Consider the following 18,124-nt stretch of genomic DNA (forward strand, 5'->3'; position numbering starts at 1 on the left):
GAAAACAATCGAAATGTGATTAATGAATTGATGAATTGCAATTTGAACTGTCGGGACCATCAGTCTTTATCTATCCGGTCGATAATGATGTACATCATGACCAAGTACGATAAACGAGAGCAACTTCCTTATATGCCTTGTTGCTTCTAGTTTCTTTGTCTCTTCTTTTTCTTTCTTCTCCTTCCCGTTTTTTTTTTCTGTTGATTTCTCTCCGTCTCACGATCGCAAATCGAGAAACTAAGGACAGCGCGATGTCGGCGACTCGAGAATCCCCGTGCGATGACTCATTGTCAATGACCGAACCGATTCGAACCGGTTTCGCGACTTCGTAAATGATGGTTGCTCCAGAATAATGATCAAGGTAAAAAAATGTGGGTGTTGTGAGGTATTCTCTAGAGCACACATATATTCGAAGAAAACAACGTATCTGACGTCAAATAACTTTCCTTTTCAGTAAATCAGAATTTAAGAATGTCTCTTGTATATCTCTATAGTATATCTCCTAGAAAGAATATCCCAGATGTAAACTATAGACAAGTCGAAGTAACTGAAGTTTCGATGTAAGACGTGAAGTTTTTACGCCATCTTGTCTCGAGTTATTTACTCATGTTCCATCGCGATAGTTATATTTTCTAACGTAACTTCTCGATACATGCAGTTTTTCAATATCTAGCAACAATATCCATTCAGTTTTTTTTTAATTTTAATATTTTGACTTTAGCGGTTTCATATTAAGGATACAGGATATTCTCTATTTTAAATTGAATTAATTTAGTTACGCGAGTTCTTTATTTGTTTTTTAAATATATATTGGAAAAAGAGTTTATGGTTGCTCTATTTGGAATTCTTTTAGTTTTAGAAAATGGAGAAATAAAAATGTTTTGGTTGAATCTATTATTATTCTAATTAAGGTAACCAGAATTTTTATTGATCAGAATTCATTTTTAACCAGAAATTGTTCTCAGTGTAATAAAAATAGAAGTTCACTTATATAATAGGCATCACGTACTGAATTATATATTATTTGATGCGTGATAAACTCAAAAAAAAAAAAGATTGTTTAGTGTCACGTTGCTGTAAATTACAGTTAGTCACAGTGTAAAATATGTTTAATAACGAGAGCGACCAGAGTGTGATAAATTTAGCCTCACGAGGGCACGAAGCTTGTAAACAACAAGAAACAGCCGAGATGTACCGGCTACCATAAGTTCATGAAAGTTCTCCTATTTGACCCTCAAAATCGCGTAACTTTCTAATTAAAATCTGAACTTCTCGCAGAAACTTCGTTCTACACACATTCAAAAACTTCATAACGCCTGTACCGCCTGTTGTGCGTAACTCGGTGATACGAGAGATGGCGAGAAAGAGCAATCTGCTTTGGGAGGACGTCTCGCGATGTTAAACGTTTTATCTTCTATATTGGTCTTTTTCGCGATCAGGATCATTTGTGTCGCTATCAGAAAATACAGACTGATAAATGTAGTGGAATTGCATTTCGCGCGTATCAGCATACCGAAGGAAGATCATTTTCTCTCATTTCTTTTTTTTTCTACCACAAGAAATTTCTTACGCTGTTTGCTTTCTGTTTTTATAGCAAATAATTGCATAGCTGTTTCACGCGTTTCCTTCCAAGTTATTTATGAAGTTTCTGAAAGCGCGGTTATCGCAAGGCCGGACGAATCTTATTAACAGAGAACTCGGGCTCGTTATGGCTCTCCGCGTTCTTATTTGTTCTCCCGGAAGTGTTTCATCCATTTTCCGCGTTCTTACAGCAGATTGCTGTAGCAGCCAATAGACTCCGTGGTATCTGCCGCGATGCATCCCGACAGCTTTGGTATTATAGCAAAATGAAGTGCTTCTATAGTCGGACGCTTGTCCATCATGGCTATTTTTCTTCTTCACTTTTTTTCTCCACTGTTGTTATGGTATATCTGCCGATACTATTGTTATCTCTATGATTTTTAATTCCGTATTATTTCTAGTGTCATTTTTGGCATATCTGCCGATACTATTGTTATCTCTATGATTTTTAATTTCGTATTATTTCTAGTGTCATTTTTTAAATATCATTGTTGTGCAATACCATCTCCTCGTATCAATTACTCTCTCTTGCGTTATACCTACTCAAGAAAAAAACAGTCGCTTAAATTTATAATTACGTAGAGGAAAACAGTATCAGCTATTCTTTCATTGTTCAATAAGGGTGTTTCTAAATAATATTGTAAATGCGAAAAATTTTAGAACATGCTCTTTGTCGAAATTAAGGATTTTTCATAAACAATAAAATTATATAAAGATCGCTAGTTTCATCCTTACAATTGAATAGATATTTTTTTTACTAGAAAATGTCCACTAAATTTCAATTTTTTAACTTGTACAAAATTTGAAGAGAAAAAAAAATTTGAATTTCCCTTTTGTGTAATTTCTCAAAAAGGGATATATGTTTATGTGAAAAATCCCTTATAATTTTTGATAGAAAATCATTTCTTAAAATTTTTCGTGTTTATTTAAAAATACCCTGCACGTGCATACTGTAACAAAAATTGATATTTTTATACGAAAAACAACTGCATATTATCATTACCGGCTAGACAGACAAGAATAGACTGGATTCATCTAATGAGGGACAACTCACCGACGCGACGGTCTCGCGAGTCCTTGCGGTTGACGTTTTGACATCGGCAGTCACTGCTTATTAGCTCGGGGTCCGACCATTTTGCCGTTAATTCGTCTTAACGAGCCTAGCTAGACTGCACTGGCGTTTCGTAAGTATCTCCGCTAATAAGCTCTTTGTTGCTATTCCGTCAAGCATTCGTATGACTCGTAGACACGTTTATCTCTCGCTTCGGTTTGACGGGGGAATTTGTCAGTACGCCCGCAGATTCTCGGTGCGATAAATCCCGCTGTTCATTCACGGGTTTCTTAGTTCATTGACCAATCGCAACGATGAAAGATGCGTGTAGGTGCTCCTATATTAACTGACACTCGTATATCTCAGGCTTAGCCTGTATCGGTTGAGAATAATTAGAATCGGCTCGGGCGAGTGTTGGGAAAGCGACCGGTTACAGAATACGTAATATGTCAGTAAACATTAAAATCGCTGATCGTGCTGATGCGATGGATATCAAAGTTTCTTTCATTTTATTAATTAAAATTCTTTAGCTAGTATTACATGTATTGATTAGGAAAAGTGTTTGGTATATGTGACTATAATTGATCAAAGAATTATGGTAAGGAGCTCCATTTTGATAATTATTACTGCTATAATGTTAGTAATAATAATTATATATTTATAGTTCTATATGTACAAAAAATACATAATTGTGTGACACTATAAATCATTTTCGATGCCAATTATATTTTTTTTGGGCCATGTAGAACTGGAAATATAATTATTATTACAAAAATTACGGAGTAATAATAATAAAAAAAGACTTTCTAACTATAATTATTTATATAAGTACTTACATAAGTATTTATATGCGTACCATACACTTTTCTCTCAGTATATCTCTCTTACATACGGTGAGTACTATGAGTGAATCTTTTTTTAATGCAAGAGATGCAAGAAAGATCAAGTTTCTACTTCGGGCAAGTTTGTTCTTAACCTTTGAATACTTTATGTAATACTATTCATGGATATGAGTTATTGTATCGTTAATGACCATGCGGGATACTTCGTTAGAGAGAGTCGAGACGTTTTTCATGCGAAATGAAAGTTTCATCGCAAATCTAAGCAGGTTATGTAAAATTCAATATTTGTCTGAGTTGAATCTGCGAAAGCTTCTCGGCGATTGCTCTTTATCCCAAAAGAATGACGTCAGTGACTGGAGGAGACTTATTGCGCCTACGTACATCACCGCTGATATCCGTGAAATAGCTATCGTAATTTCATTGACAATCTCCCGTCGCGCTTCGCTGATTATCAATGCGTTCGTAATAGAAATGTACCACTCGCGTAAACATATCATATAATAAATACAAATTCATAAAACGTACTACATCGCTCATAATTTTTCGTAATCATATGTACGATGTCAATTTTCCTCTTTGCTTCACTAAACACTTGACAATCTTTCGCGCGATGAACTATTGCCAAATCTATTCATGAATTTTCCATAAAAATGATTTATTGATAAATTCAATAAGCACAATTCTACACAATTCTATCCTAAAAGAAAAATAAGATTGCAATTACTATAATTTATAGTTTTTCGGTGCTAGCTGCAGGCTTGCATAACATTTATTTTTAACAGAATTGATACAGACCTGATGCAGAATTATTTAATTATCAAAGCCTAAATATTGGATAATTAAATGATCTGTCATTTTGTACGTTCTGTACATATTTTTTTGGTAAACTGTAATGTAATTATTATTGATCCGATTGGTGTCGAAATGTCTGTAAATTGTATTATTTATTGTTTTCAATTTAAACATTAAATTAAAAAATCCTTCGTGCTCATAGCCCTTCCATCATATTATTTAATTTTATTTTAATTGGGCTATATTATTCTTTTACGGTTGTAATTATTATTACTAATATATATTATATCAGTAATAATTATAAAACTTGAGCTTCTAATTATAATTACTTCATGTAATTATTGTCACAAATACCAAACATTTCTCTCAAAGTGCAAATAATATTTTGTACACACCCACACACACACTCACACACACCCACACCCACACACACACACACACACACACACACACACACACACACACACACACACACACACACACACACACACACACACACACACACACACACACACACACACACACACACACACACACACACACACACACACACACACACACAAGGATTTAGACCAGCCGGAGAAGCTGGCATGAATATACTGTTTATGAAAAACTGAATCAAAAAGTCCTCTACATTTTACAATTTTTGCAATTTTTTAGTTAGTTACTCAATAAGAATGTCTAAATCTCGACATAAGACAAGGATATCTTCTCAACGAATTCTTTAAGAAATATCTTTAAGATATTTTATAAAGAATTTTGAAAGAGATATCTTAATGTCTTATACATCTGGAGACACTGGCGCTAAGCATAGCATGAGACACGGACCTGCCTCTTTTAGGCGAATCATTGATTTTACTTGCTCATTCGGCATTTTTAGAAACTAATATCTCGTTGCGGCAACCCTATTGCAAAATAGTAGAGAACTTCGATTCAATTTTTCACAAATGGTACATATATACCGGTTCCTCTGGCTAGTTTGGATTCTATATATTTTATATATATAATATTGTAGATAATTTCTTTAATACAGTTCTCGAGTTAACAAGTGATTGTTATATAATGTTTCATTTGCGATGTTCGTTTGTCGAAATTGAATGGCATTCGGCAGAGGAAGTTGTAATAGATACGCGCTTACGATGTGACGACGGTACCGACATTGAATAAGCCGTTATATGTTCAATCGAGACACATCTATAATAAGGCGGCATGTAAATCCAGGCCGAGCATAGCTGCAGCGAATGCTGAATTTGACATTGTTCATCAGCGATGGTAGGTAGGGGCTGCTTCCCGCCACTCCCAACCTCTACCTCTAAAGAGCTTTAATTGGAACCCTGTCGCTTCAAATTACTGTCACTAGAGACGCTCCAATTCCTCCTTTTGGTGTCGTCGTGCATCCCTGTCGCGAGAGAGGACGGTATTATTTTAGCAGGAAGTAGGTTTATGGAACGTTGACGTCTCGAGGGGATCTTACTTCGATTCTGCAGAGCGATTATATCGAGAGGTTCTACCGTTCTGCTTCTATGCATAACCGTTTATACGTGATTCCCTTTATTCTTGTCATAAACAGCTATAAACTTACGTATAAGGCAAATATATATTTGCAATCCAATTTTCACACTCCCCCCCCGTACAACAAAGTTCCTTCGAGTATTCAATATTCTGCATTTCTAATTGTATACAAAGTTGTTACATTAGATCTTACCCAAAGATTTGCATTTTGGTTGACAGAAAGCCAATGTTTCGTATGAATGCAAATGCTATTCTAAATAATGACAAATAGAATTTCTCTCTATATCACTATTTCGCGCGGTATTCCGTAACGTTACTGTTCGCGTACGAAGACGTCGAACACCTCTTGGAATGTGAAGCCAAAAGCGGAAGGTACGCAGGTATCGTATGACAACTGTTACGTGAAATAAGAGAGAGGATAGATATCGATGCTTGTTACAAGAGTTATGTATACCAGTGCAAATTCTAAATTGCATTGGAGAATAGTCGCGGAAGGTTGCAAATTCCATACGAGAAATGCTTCCTATAGTCGATCCTTTCATTAAAATCTGAACGAGAAATTTAGAATTATGCAAATGTCGAGAATTTATAGTATACATTATGAAAAAATTATCTTTTTCATATGGATGATGTCGCATTTATTTTTCCGATTTAAAAGTTGCAAAAAAACATTGCAAATAACATAGATTATCACATAATAGAAATAACTCAATTGTGTCCGAGAATAGATTCATGATACATTGTGAAAAAGTTCTCTTTTTCGCATGGTTGATGTTTCATCCATTTTTTTTTTATTTAAAAGCTGCAAAAACATTACAAATGACATAGATTATCACATATAAATAGAAATAGCTCTATAACTGTACAAATATCGAAAAATCGGATTCATGATACATTGAAAAAATTCTCTTCTTCATATAGTTGATGTCGCATTCATTTTTTCGATTTAAAAATTGCAAAAACATTGTAAATACTATAGATTATCACATGTAAATAAAAATAGCTCTATAATTGTGCAAATATCGAAGATTTATAGCTCATTACGAAAAAAATTTCTTTTTCACGTTAATGTTGTAATGTTTATTTTTACGATTTAAAAGTGTTAAAAACACTTTTTTTTATAAACAATGTTGTCACATTTAAATAAAATTAGTTCTATAATTAGACTTTATTTTTTTTTATTTAATTTCCGTTGAAACACTGTGAAGTTCATTAATTACGTTGGCGCTTGCCTATATTAAAGAGTTTCTACAATTCGCAAATCGCAAAACGTAGTTCGCAAATGCAGAATGATGATCACTGCACGCAAAATACACACAGATGAAAACCAACCACACAAATGCAAATTTTCATTTTGCATTTGCGTTTATGAACTGCGTTTTGTGATTTATTAATTATGTAGAAGCCTCTTAATAATTTTACGTATATATACGCGAAATTATAAAGACCGCAGCATAGACTTTTGCATAACGCATAACGCGTAAGAGAATCAACCAATCAGAATCCTTCCTTTCTTTTCATTTCACAGAGAAACTTTGGTTAATTCTCTTATGAATTATACGTTATATGTTACAAAAGTCTGTGCTGCGGCCTTAAATTGTATGCTTATATTAAATATGCATATAATAATATTTCACGATCAAATGTGATTAATTGACTGGATATAAATAGCGTAGACAAAATTTGTATTTTGTTCAAATTCAATTAGAGTCGAACAGGAAATCTCGATTAGGCGAAATGCCGCGAAAACAAGCATAAAGCATTGTTCTGGGATTTTGCCAGAAACGCCAGTTGTGTCTCTCGAAATGTACGTATATCCCATCGCACGGCTATGTGATGGCTTGCTATGCCTATCGTAATACATGCAATTGCAGGCAACCGATGACCACTACGCCGACTACGCGACAGGCCATTTGCGCGACAAGATCGACGGGGGCCAATCCTCGATAGTACTGTTCAGCGTCACGCGTGTGGGTGTCGTCGCTATGCGGAGAGAAAGTGGTGTGTCGTTAATTTATGTAATGCTGATTTATACCCATATCTGCAGTGATCCTTTTTCATCGGCCGCCATGCGCCCAATGTGCATTGTGCGCGCATTGTGTCCCGGAATTATATGCCGGACCAGCGAAAGCACAATACGAACGATGTCGTAAACGAGAATCAAGATCACAGCCATGATAAAATTGTCGTAGAATCGTACGTATCTTTGAATTATCTATACGTGCATCGTAAAAAAATGGGACTCCGTTAATTGTGAAAGGCCATGTCGACCACGGCGACGAATGAGATTTTATTTGCAGCGAGGGAACTCTGATAAAGGAAAAGGCGATTCCCAAAAGGTCGGACTGAGGGATTTGAGATGGGATTTAAGATGGATTTTCCTGCAGATGGAGAGATTATGTCCTTTCGAATGATGCAGCCTCAAATTAGATTGTACGCAAATTCAACATTCACCATTGCATTCGGTGGCTTCTTACGGAAATATGACGATCCATCATGATGAAATTTATCAGAAATTGTATCTTGCTGCTGGTTACAAAACTATTTGATTAACCGTACGTTTGTTTAACGTAATTACTCGTGTGGGATATTTCTGTCATCTCAATATTATATCTCAATTTTTATTGTTCTCTTTGATAATTTTCAATTAAATAAAGATTAATAATCTATATATTTTTTAGTTAAAGGTAGATGCAAAATTTTTTAAAATTGTGAAACAATTTGCATTAAATATAATAATGTGAATAGTATTTATACATCTAGCTAATTTATAAAGCTGGGATAATCTGATTATCGCGAGTAAATATGTCCGATATTTTTAGCTTTGTGTGTCAAAATATAAATCAATTCATTTCTGTGGTTAATTTCAACATAAATAACAAATCTACATTAACATATGCTCTTATTAAATAATAAACTAAATAATAAATTTAAGTCAAATTGAATACGTTTTGAATTAAATTGTTTAACTCTATTGTTTTAATTAAATTAACAATACATTGAGTAAAAGCAGTGGCGATCTATACAAATGATTAAAAATGACTCAAATTAGATGTAATTTGGTATTATAAATTTAATTGTAAAAGAAGTCCTTTTCCGGATTTCTGTTGCATTCCACAAATATTAATTTCATATAACCGCACATAGCTGTGTATTTCTCGACTGTCTCGAGGTAACTCATAGGAGGAAATGTCCGTTAAACGATTCGTTGCAAGCATCTCTAATCGTGAGGAAGTGCGTTTCCTTTCTCGTGCACGAAACATATCGAAATCTGGTCGTAACTTGGCGATCCAAGTGTAATTATGGGAATTCGTAGCCTCGTAACGTAGCATCCTCGCGCGCTGCACCTGCCGTGCTAGCCTTGCTGGTGTTCTCTTCCAGCCGCATCGTCATTCCTTTTCCTCCTCCTCCTCCTCCTCCTCCTCCTCCTCCTCCTCCTCCTCCTCCTCCTCTTCTTCTGCTTCTTCTTCTCTTTATTCGTATCGTTCCTTCTCTAATCCGCATCCTTTCCTCTCTCGCTCTCGCTTCTTCGAGCCTTTGCCTGCTTTGCTACGACTATCTTTGCTCGCTCTCGTCCTTGGTCACTGCCTGCTGCTCGGACCCTTTACTCCCTTTCCCCTCGTCCTCGAGGCAATGCACCTCTGAAGAACATTGACCTCGTCTCTACGACTCGCTTCATGTTCTGTGGGCGAGCAGACCCTTACCTCATCCTCGCGTCCTGTGCCTTCCCATCACTGTCTTCTTCGTCTTGTTCTTCTACTTCTATTTCTTCCTCTTCTTACGCCGCCAGGAATAAACCAACCTCGATACGTACCCTTTCGATGCTCGCGGCCATCGTCGAAGCATCTTGATAAGCTCTGAGAAATTAATTGGCGGGTCTCGAAAGCGAGCGTGCATCAAAAAGAGATACAAGTAGGACGAATCAACGAATTCTGAAAGTAGGTACAAATGAGAAATCGATTACCAGAAATAACTACAATGATGTAGAATAATTTTATCTGTAATTTCTGTGTGATTTATTTTTATATTTCAATATCGAATTTTTTAATTGTACTAAAATTACGTAATGAGAATATGTAAACAGTATTTTGTAAGCATAATGAGATATAGAGAGAATGGAACAGCAATATGCGAACTAGCAAGTTTCAAGTTACCTTATAGGAATTATTTATCGATATCATCTATTGTATTCGCTCGCACTGTTTCGTAACAGATTGTTCACAAATGTATATGGATAATTTCATATATGAGAAAGAAAATATTCATATTCAAACGAGGAGGAGAGAGTGGAGTTTTTGTGAAGAGAGTGAAAGCTTTGTGATGCTCGAATCGAGGCCGAACGACTCATGGTTGACTAATTACAATCAAAGCTCTTCTTGGAACGGAAGGGGGAGAACAACTAGAAGGTGGAGACTGGAGACAATCCCTAATCGTCATTCGTGCGCTCGTTATCTCAAAATCTCTGAATCGAGGCGACTGGCAATGGCTAGAATTCTCTCCCCGCAGGGGGAATTACCGGAAGGCATTCGGCCTGATATGACATTAAAGTCTCCATTATTCTCCATGGCGCATTAAGACGCGAGAATAAAATTGGGTCAAATAGTGATTAACCTCGTCGGACTACGTGAATGACCGAGCGAACGGGTTCGTTGAAAAGACGTCCGGATTCGCAGGGTAGTGTCAATGAATACAATGCACAGCAGTTAGTTCCGTCTACACGGAAGTATCGGCTTCAAAGTATCAGGGCGTCACGTGAACATTGGAGAAATTTACCGGATGTGAAACCAAAGACATAGATGCAAGGCGCGCAGATGGCGAGGTGCGAAGAAAAAAGTTGTTATTTATTTAAAGTCTGTTAAACAAGTCTGTTTAGACAATAACGCGAAATATATTCAGGAAGATAATTATATTTGAATGAGAAAAGATACATATATTAATCATACGCTATATTTAACAGTTATAATATTGAACGAATTTTATGCAAATTCTTAAAAAAAACATGTAATTAAATTATCGATATTTTAACAAACATATTTCAGCTTTTTTGTTTCCACGTTTAGCATTGAAAATATTTTATTTGTATGTACTTTATTGTTTCTATATGTTAATTAATTTTTAAAATTATTTTTCAATATTTCTTGTTTTTTGGGGATTAATTAGAAAATCTAAATATTGGCTGTTTTATGTAAACCTGTAATTGGTGTAAAACATATTCTCTGTTTATACGCTTATAGTTAGAGTTTCATAAAACGTTGATAAGTTACCGCGATTTGTGCATTTTTATTTCTGCGTTTAACAATGGAAATATTTTATTTGAATCTATTTCATCGTTTTCGATATATTAATTAATTTCTGAATTATATTTTAATATTGCAGTCTTGTTTGTTAGGAAAATTAATTAAAAATCTAAATATTGATTGTTTTATATAAACGTGTAATTGGTATAAAACGGTGATAAGTTGCTACGATTTGAGCCAGTGGGAATAAATACATTTTCGTATGCCAGTTTAAAGCCTTTTTCCTCGATAAAAGCGCGCGATCCGTTTGTGCTCCACTGCTCAATAAAACTGCATTTCCGTTGAATAACGGTGAGAAGTTCCTACGAGTTTCTGACGCATGTTCCTTCCATCCAAAATCGGACGAGAATGTACAAAGCGTCAAAACAGAAAAGTACGTTTTCCGCGAGGCTGAAGATTTTATGATGGAATCGACGATGGAAACACTATTCACACCTTTCTTGCCGCAACTTCTATGCATCGTAGCTTTTGTAGAGCGTTCGAATTTCTTTGAAAAATGTCTGTTAGAACAGCGACGTCAAATTGATATATATTCTGTTATCATTATAACATTCATCATTTTGTTAAAAACATCGATCAGAGGAGTTACACTTTGTGTCAAGTGTCGAAATCTAACATCATCATCTATAATTTTTATATTTCGCGAGCGAGATATGATAAGCTCCATTTCGTAATTGAAATTCAAAGAATGAATTTTTATTGTACGTATACAGGACCCAGGAGGAAAGGACAATATTTTGGGAAGTAATAGGTATCGGTCATTTTGAACAAAAAAATGTTCATATTATATGTTCGTTCATTTGTTTCGTGAACAGCTTCCGAGATTTTCAAGCAAAAATTTCCAAAATTAAATGTGCAATTACAAAATTACTGTTAAGAAAGAGATATTAGTATTTTTTCTAATAATTCACTGTTCAAGTGACATATTTTTTAAAGTTTGTAATAAATTTTTAAAATTTTCTCTGTTAACCTCAATGCATTTTTCGTTTGGAAAAGAACATAAGATATTCAAACAAACTTTTTTGTTTAAAATTATCGATACTATTCTAGGAATCTACTTGGTACTATAAATGCTTTGAATTGATCAATCAAACATTTGATTGATCAATCGGAAGAAAGAATTTCACTAATTAACCGATTAAAAAATGTTTCGAAGCATTTGTAGCATCAAGTGGAACTCTTCCTTCTGAGACATCCTGTATACCGGTAGCTCGGAGATACTTTTCTTTGCGACATGTATCGCGTTTGTCGGCGAGTCTTCACAAAGAGACAAAAATCTCATCTTAGTTTCGTTTGATAATTACTAGCCGCGGAACGTGAGAGCGCTTTGTGTAATGTTGTCGCTGAGAAAGGGCTCGTGTTTCGAACAACACGGAGATAATGCGACAGTGACGACGGTAGTGACGTTGGGCAAGGAAGACGGATCTCGGCCGGGTGGGATTTCTTTCTGCGGACGCAGAACACGCGTGCGAGAGAGAAAGAGGGACCGGCATACGTGTGTATCTACGTCCGGTCGAAATTCCGGACATGCTGAACGAAAAGCCGGCAAAAAAGAACGGAAAGTAAAACTATAACGCGATGGCGCGCGCTTGGCACGGCACCGTCGCGATAATGAGATTTATGGCAACCGAAAACGTGGTCGCGATTACTTCGGATAACGCGAGGCGGTTTATATCGCCATCGTCATCATCGTCCTTTTTCTTCTTTCTTTCCTGCACCTTCCGCTAAAGGTCAGCGAGATGATTTCGATTCTACGGAAGATAATTGCTGGTACACGCGCAACGACTGGAATCTAGATCGTGCGGCGCGTTTAAGTCGACGATAATAGGTAGAATGTAACAAACGGCGAGCGATAATAATAGAATACTCGGAGAAATGCCGCTTTATCACAGCGTAATTCCATCAGTACGCTGACATTATTCACGTCCGATTGAATGAGTGGCACTCCGTCATTCTTTACGCCGCGGCGATGGTATTCCTTTCCTCCGCGATCCAACGCGCAAGTCTCCACCTAATTATCTGTCCATCTACCTTCGCTATCTCCTCAATCGTTTCCATCACTCGAGATGTATACAACTCCGAGGCTCGGCTCCATTGTCCGCGGCCGATAGGGCGCAATAACTCATCAGATGTACGGTGCACTATGGCCGTGTGCTCGCTAAGAGAATAAAAGGCCCACAGATACAGGTCGGACCTAGGTATGATATTTATACTTGTAGAGCGCTTCACCAGGAGGAGAAATGATCAATTGACATTTTGTAGCGCGAGGCATCGCGTCGAGGCATCGGTTTCATCGATTGCGCAAGTGCTCATCGTGACTATGTGAGAAGGGATGCGAAAATAATTCTACAGCATCGCAATGTATATCCCTGATCTGATCGATACTCGCTCGTTTTTCTTCGAAACGATACTACTGTGCGGCGAATGTTTCTCGTCTCTAGGTGCAATCGGAGATTTAGAATGGTACGTCGAAGTGTAGTATTACATGATTTTTTAATAAATCGCCTAACATGGATTATTTATAATCCGCGCTCTACTCTCAATGTAGCTTTCGAAATTCTTTTCATCTTGTGATTAAGATTAGGTTCTGATGGAAGTTTCATGCCTCTCCCCAATTCTCTATAATCGCTTTTGAGCCGATCAAAAGTATATCTGTGATCACGATGGTTGCGGAAAGTCGAGGCTTTCCCGCAGCTTCTAAATCCTACAAAGCTTTTGCGGCATATCTGAAATTTAATCTTCCGAGCCAAATCTTCACAAAGACAAAATGTAACAGTCTACACTGTCTTTCTCCAGAAATGGAATATAATATATAGAATACAAAAATATTCACCGAGATAAACAAGGTTCTGAAGAATGATTCGTTATTTGCATTTAAAAATTTTCAATTTTATTGGAAATATATTTCCATAAACTGCAGTTTCTCTCGATGTTTCGCGTTTCGGTATTGGACGCCTCCTTTCTCCCACGTCACCGCGTCGTCGCACGATTCGATATTAAAATCCGTAAAGACGATTAAATCCGCTATAAAAAGACCAAGGAAAGCCGCCTATTTCGCCCATCTGCTGCCGCGTTATATCGCGTCGTACCTGCCGTCTGTACAGTGCAGCGTCGCGTCGTGAAGCGGAATTTCGCATTCCCCGAGCACCAACGAATGGTGTGTTGCCGCTGCTTTCCAATGTTAAAGTCCCAATCAAGATTGATTGCGCAAGATGAAACGGAATCTATTTCGCGTTCGGCGAGATTACTGCAACGGGGCGCCAGCTTGAATGCCAAATCGCTAGGTTGACATCCCGATTCCCGATAGAGGTTGAGGAATACTAACGAGGCTCTACAACCATCTTTAAAACGCTCTGATCCATGATTCGTATTTTTCTCTCCTTTTCCATGATCTACTTGTAATCGTAGCCATCTCTGCTCTTTTCCCAGCATCCCAATTGACATCCATCTTTCTCCGTGTAACGCGCTCTAAGCCGGTTACGAAATTTCGTTGAAATGTCCGCACGAATCACTTTTACGGATCTCGCTTCACCGATCACTCGACGGACAAAAGGATTTGCGTGCACAACGATGTTCGGGACATTCTCTCCGTTATCCGCCGTAGGATTCGAGGATTTCGGTACTTGTTACGATATACTGACGTAATACGGAGACACCGAGGGATTTGATGCATTAGCATGAAAGGACATTGACGAAACTTCGAAATTGTAGTTTTTTTTTGCAAAACGCAAAAATATAAAACTTCAAGATCTTCTATTTTTTTTCTTAAAATTAATTGTATTGAATTATTAATTAATATTTATTAATTTATTAATAATTAATAATTAATCAATATTAAAGTTTTTGTGTACATATAATATTATATATTATGATTTTACATACAAAATAATAAGACATACAAAAATAATTTTGAGTGAAAACACTTAAAATGTTTTATTAAGGTTAAACATTGATAGCCGATAATTAGAGATTTTATAGACATTTAAAGAGATTTTATAGATATTTAAAATGGATTTGACATTGTATTAATAGAGAAACGATTTATATTTTATATTTTAAAAATAAATATTTTTGTGCAGTTCTGAAGGACATTACAGAAATCAAAAATATCGGTATAGAAAAAGATTGATTTTGTCATACACACCTCGAAAAAGTAGCTGGATCTCGCTGCAAATGCGTTTCCGAGCGACGGAACTTTGTCCAACTCCCGTGAAACTTCTCGATAAAGCGAATTCGCGGTGCAAAAAATTTCAGATAATTGGAAACGTGCTGTGTGCAGTACTGCAAATGTTTCACACTACCTCCATACTTTTTTCGTTGATCAATTATAGACATATTTTTACACCACATCAGAAAAAAATCAAAAATAGAAGAATCATATTCTACAAATAACATAAAACATTTAGATTAATTTGTCCCAATTTCTGTTTACATGTTCATATACATTTCGAATATAAAGCAATTTGAAACAATATAATCACCAATTATAATATAAAATTAATTAAGCTCCATTGTTGTTAGAAAAGGTATACCTATATACCATTGTACTCCTATTATTTTATAATATATTGCAATTTATATTGATAGAATGCAGAATATAAAATTAACATCTTTATGATTTGTTCATTTACAATGATTAAATGAATTTAAATATGATGATTTATGGAGGATTAAAATATTTTTTTAAGTAAATTAAAAATATAGATATATCACAAGTGAACGTAAATATGACGTTTGAAAAAAGAATATCTACATTGCTATCAAATATTCGTAGTCTTACACGAAAAGAATGAAGAGACTTTATTGAAGTATCTAAAAATATAGCTAGATCAGATCTGAAAATAACTTTGTTGGACCATCAAAGTAATTATGTAGGAAAAGTAATACTGCAAAAAGTTTTGACATTTTATCAACCAGTTGAAGTATTTTACACAATTATTTTAATAGTCCAGCAAAATTATTTTCAGATTTGTGTTTAGCTATTCTTAGATTACTTTATAAAAACCGTTCTTTCTATATATTTAGATAAAGAAAAATAAAGAAAATTTACATCGTTGTCATCTCTAGGAGTGAGACATTTATGTTTTTAGTCTGCGATCTACGAACGTATTAAAAACGCAATGAGTGCTGTACACCCTCGGTAAGCTCTCTCAGGATAGATTAAGGTTTAGCATAGCGCGATGCCGCCGGCGCGAGAAGTTTCTCGATTAATTAATCGCAACGGCGAGCAACATAAATTATCTTGGCTTCGTAGCGTTTACAGACGTATCTTAATGCATGAGTTGCGCTCCAAGTTGCGGTAACGTTAGTGCAGTTACAACGCAATGCGCCGTTTAGTCGAGTGAGCCCTGGTGACCGTACTCGATCACGCGCGAGAACTAATTCGAGGTGTCGACTCGGCCCGGCCGCGTAAAAAACCGCATGCGCAATCAGGACATTTCGCATTATTCGACGTATCTCGCCGATAAATATCGCCATTGCAGGTCCGCGGATATACCATACCGGTCGTGGCACGTCGGGATATTTACACGGCGAGTCGATTTATTGCATCGACCTGCTGAACCGTCCCTTCCTTTTTTTTCACGGCGAAAATTGAAATATATTTCCCGCAAGCCCGCCCAATTTTATTGTCCAATTTCTCGTCGAGTCCTTCAATACGATCGATTCGCACATTCATAGCAATTCGTTCGCAATGCGCTGTGATTGTTATCTCGGCTTTTAAATCGTTCAGATTTCGGAATTTTCGAGAAACTTTTACGTTCACAGGTTCTTTTTTCTCTTTACTTTATGTTCCAAAGAGTCTACATAGTCCCTAGATTCTTCTATGGTCTTTCTAAAGTCTCCTGATCCATGGTACATTCTAGAGCTCTTTCGGGAATATGTTCTACGGAAATGTTCCGGATGGTCTTGGTCCGACGAACAACGCGTCCGGTTTTTACGTGATCCCGAAATGAAAGAGACCGCACCGAAACGAGAATTCTCGAATTTGGCAACGGCTCGGCGCTATATATTATCATGATAAGGGCGTGATTACTTTTTCGTAATTAGATTTCGATTCGGCCATTATAAAACGTGATTAATCGCCGAGGTATTTCTCCCGGAAACTGGAGAAACGGCTGTATTATTGCTGCACCCGGCATATATTTCACGATTCACAGCTATCTTACATAAAGCCAAACGGCCGCACGAACGAGAGTCACCACGGTGAACCAAACGAGAGCGTGTTTTTCGATTTAATTGATACAATCTCCGAGCAATCGTTTTCCTTCGGTATCAGACGTTTGCGTATTTATTCAATGGAAATTAAAACCGCGGTTTGTTACAACTGTTCTAAATCGAAGTATCTAAAATCGGAAAACCGGAACAGTTCTCGTTTGCCTTCATTTCCGCTCCTTCGACGAGAATTAATATTTGATTCGTGTAAGCGAGATAGAATTCCGTGTTGTATCCTACCATACTAACACAATGCGCGAATCAGTGGTTCGTCCAGCAGTTCGGCTTTGACTTCGGCTTGAGAGATGACTGATCGATCGATGCATATCAACGTTTCATAATCGTTTTGTGTCATCTTGCCGTTTTCCTTCGCGAATTCATTCCTTCAAGGAAAACGCACGTATATATACGATTTAGCTACACCGATTAATTACCATAACGCTCAAGGCTAAGGCGCACTCACCGTGAAAAAGCTATCGCCGTTCCAATTTTAAGCACATTCTCATTCATGGTATGATACTATTCATCGTGATATGCGTAATGATAACGATAACGGATCGTTGCAATTTGCTGCCACTTAGCTGTCATTTCACATGGTCATTTCTACACAAAAAATGTCTGCGAGTGCAGGATATTATGATTATACTTGACAGAAACATGTGTTAAGCCGATTTAGATTGCTGTGTCAATCAAAATTCAATCTCCCGCGAGTGAAAACTACAGCTTTTTCGAGATCGTGATATACAATACTTCTTTCGTATCTCTCTCTTTCTTTCTCTCTCTATCTCTCTCGCGCCTTTTTACTTCTAAACCTGCTTACATTGAGCTGAAACGTG

This window comes from Atta cephalotes (assembly GCF_000143395.1).
Source record: "Atta cephalotes unplaced genomic scaffold scaffold00012, whole genome shotgun sequence".
NCBI lineage: Eukaryota > Metazoa > Arthropoda > Insecta > Hymenoptera > Formicidae > Atta > Atta cephalotes.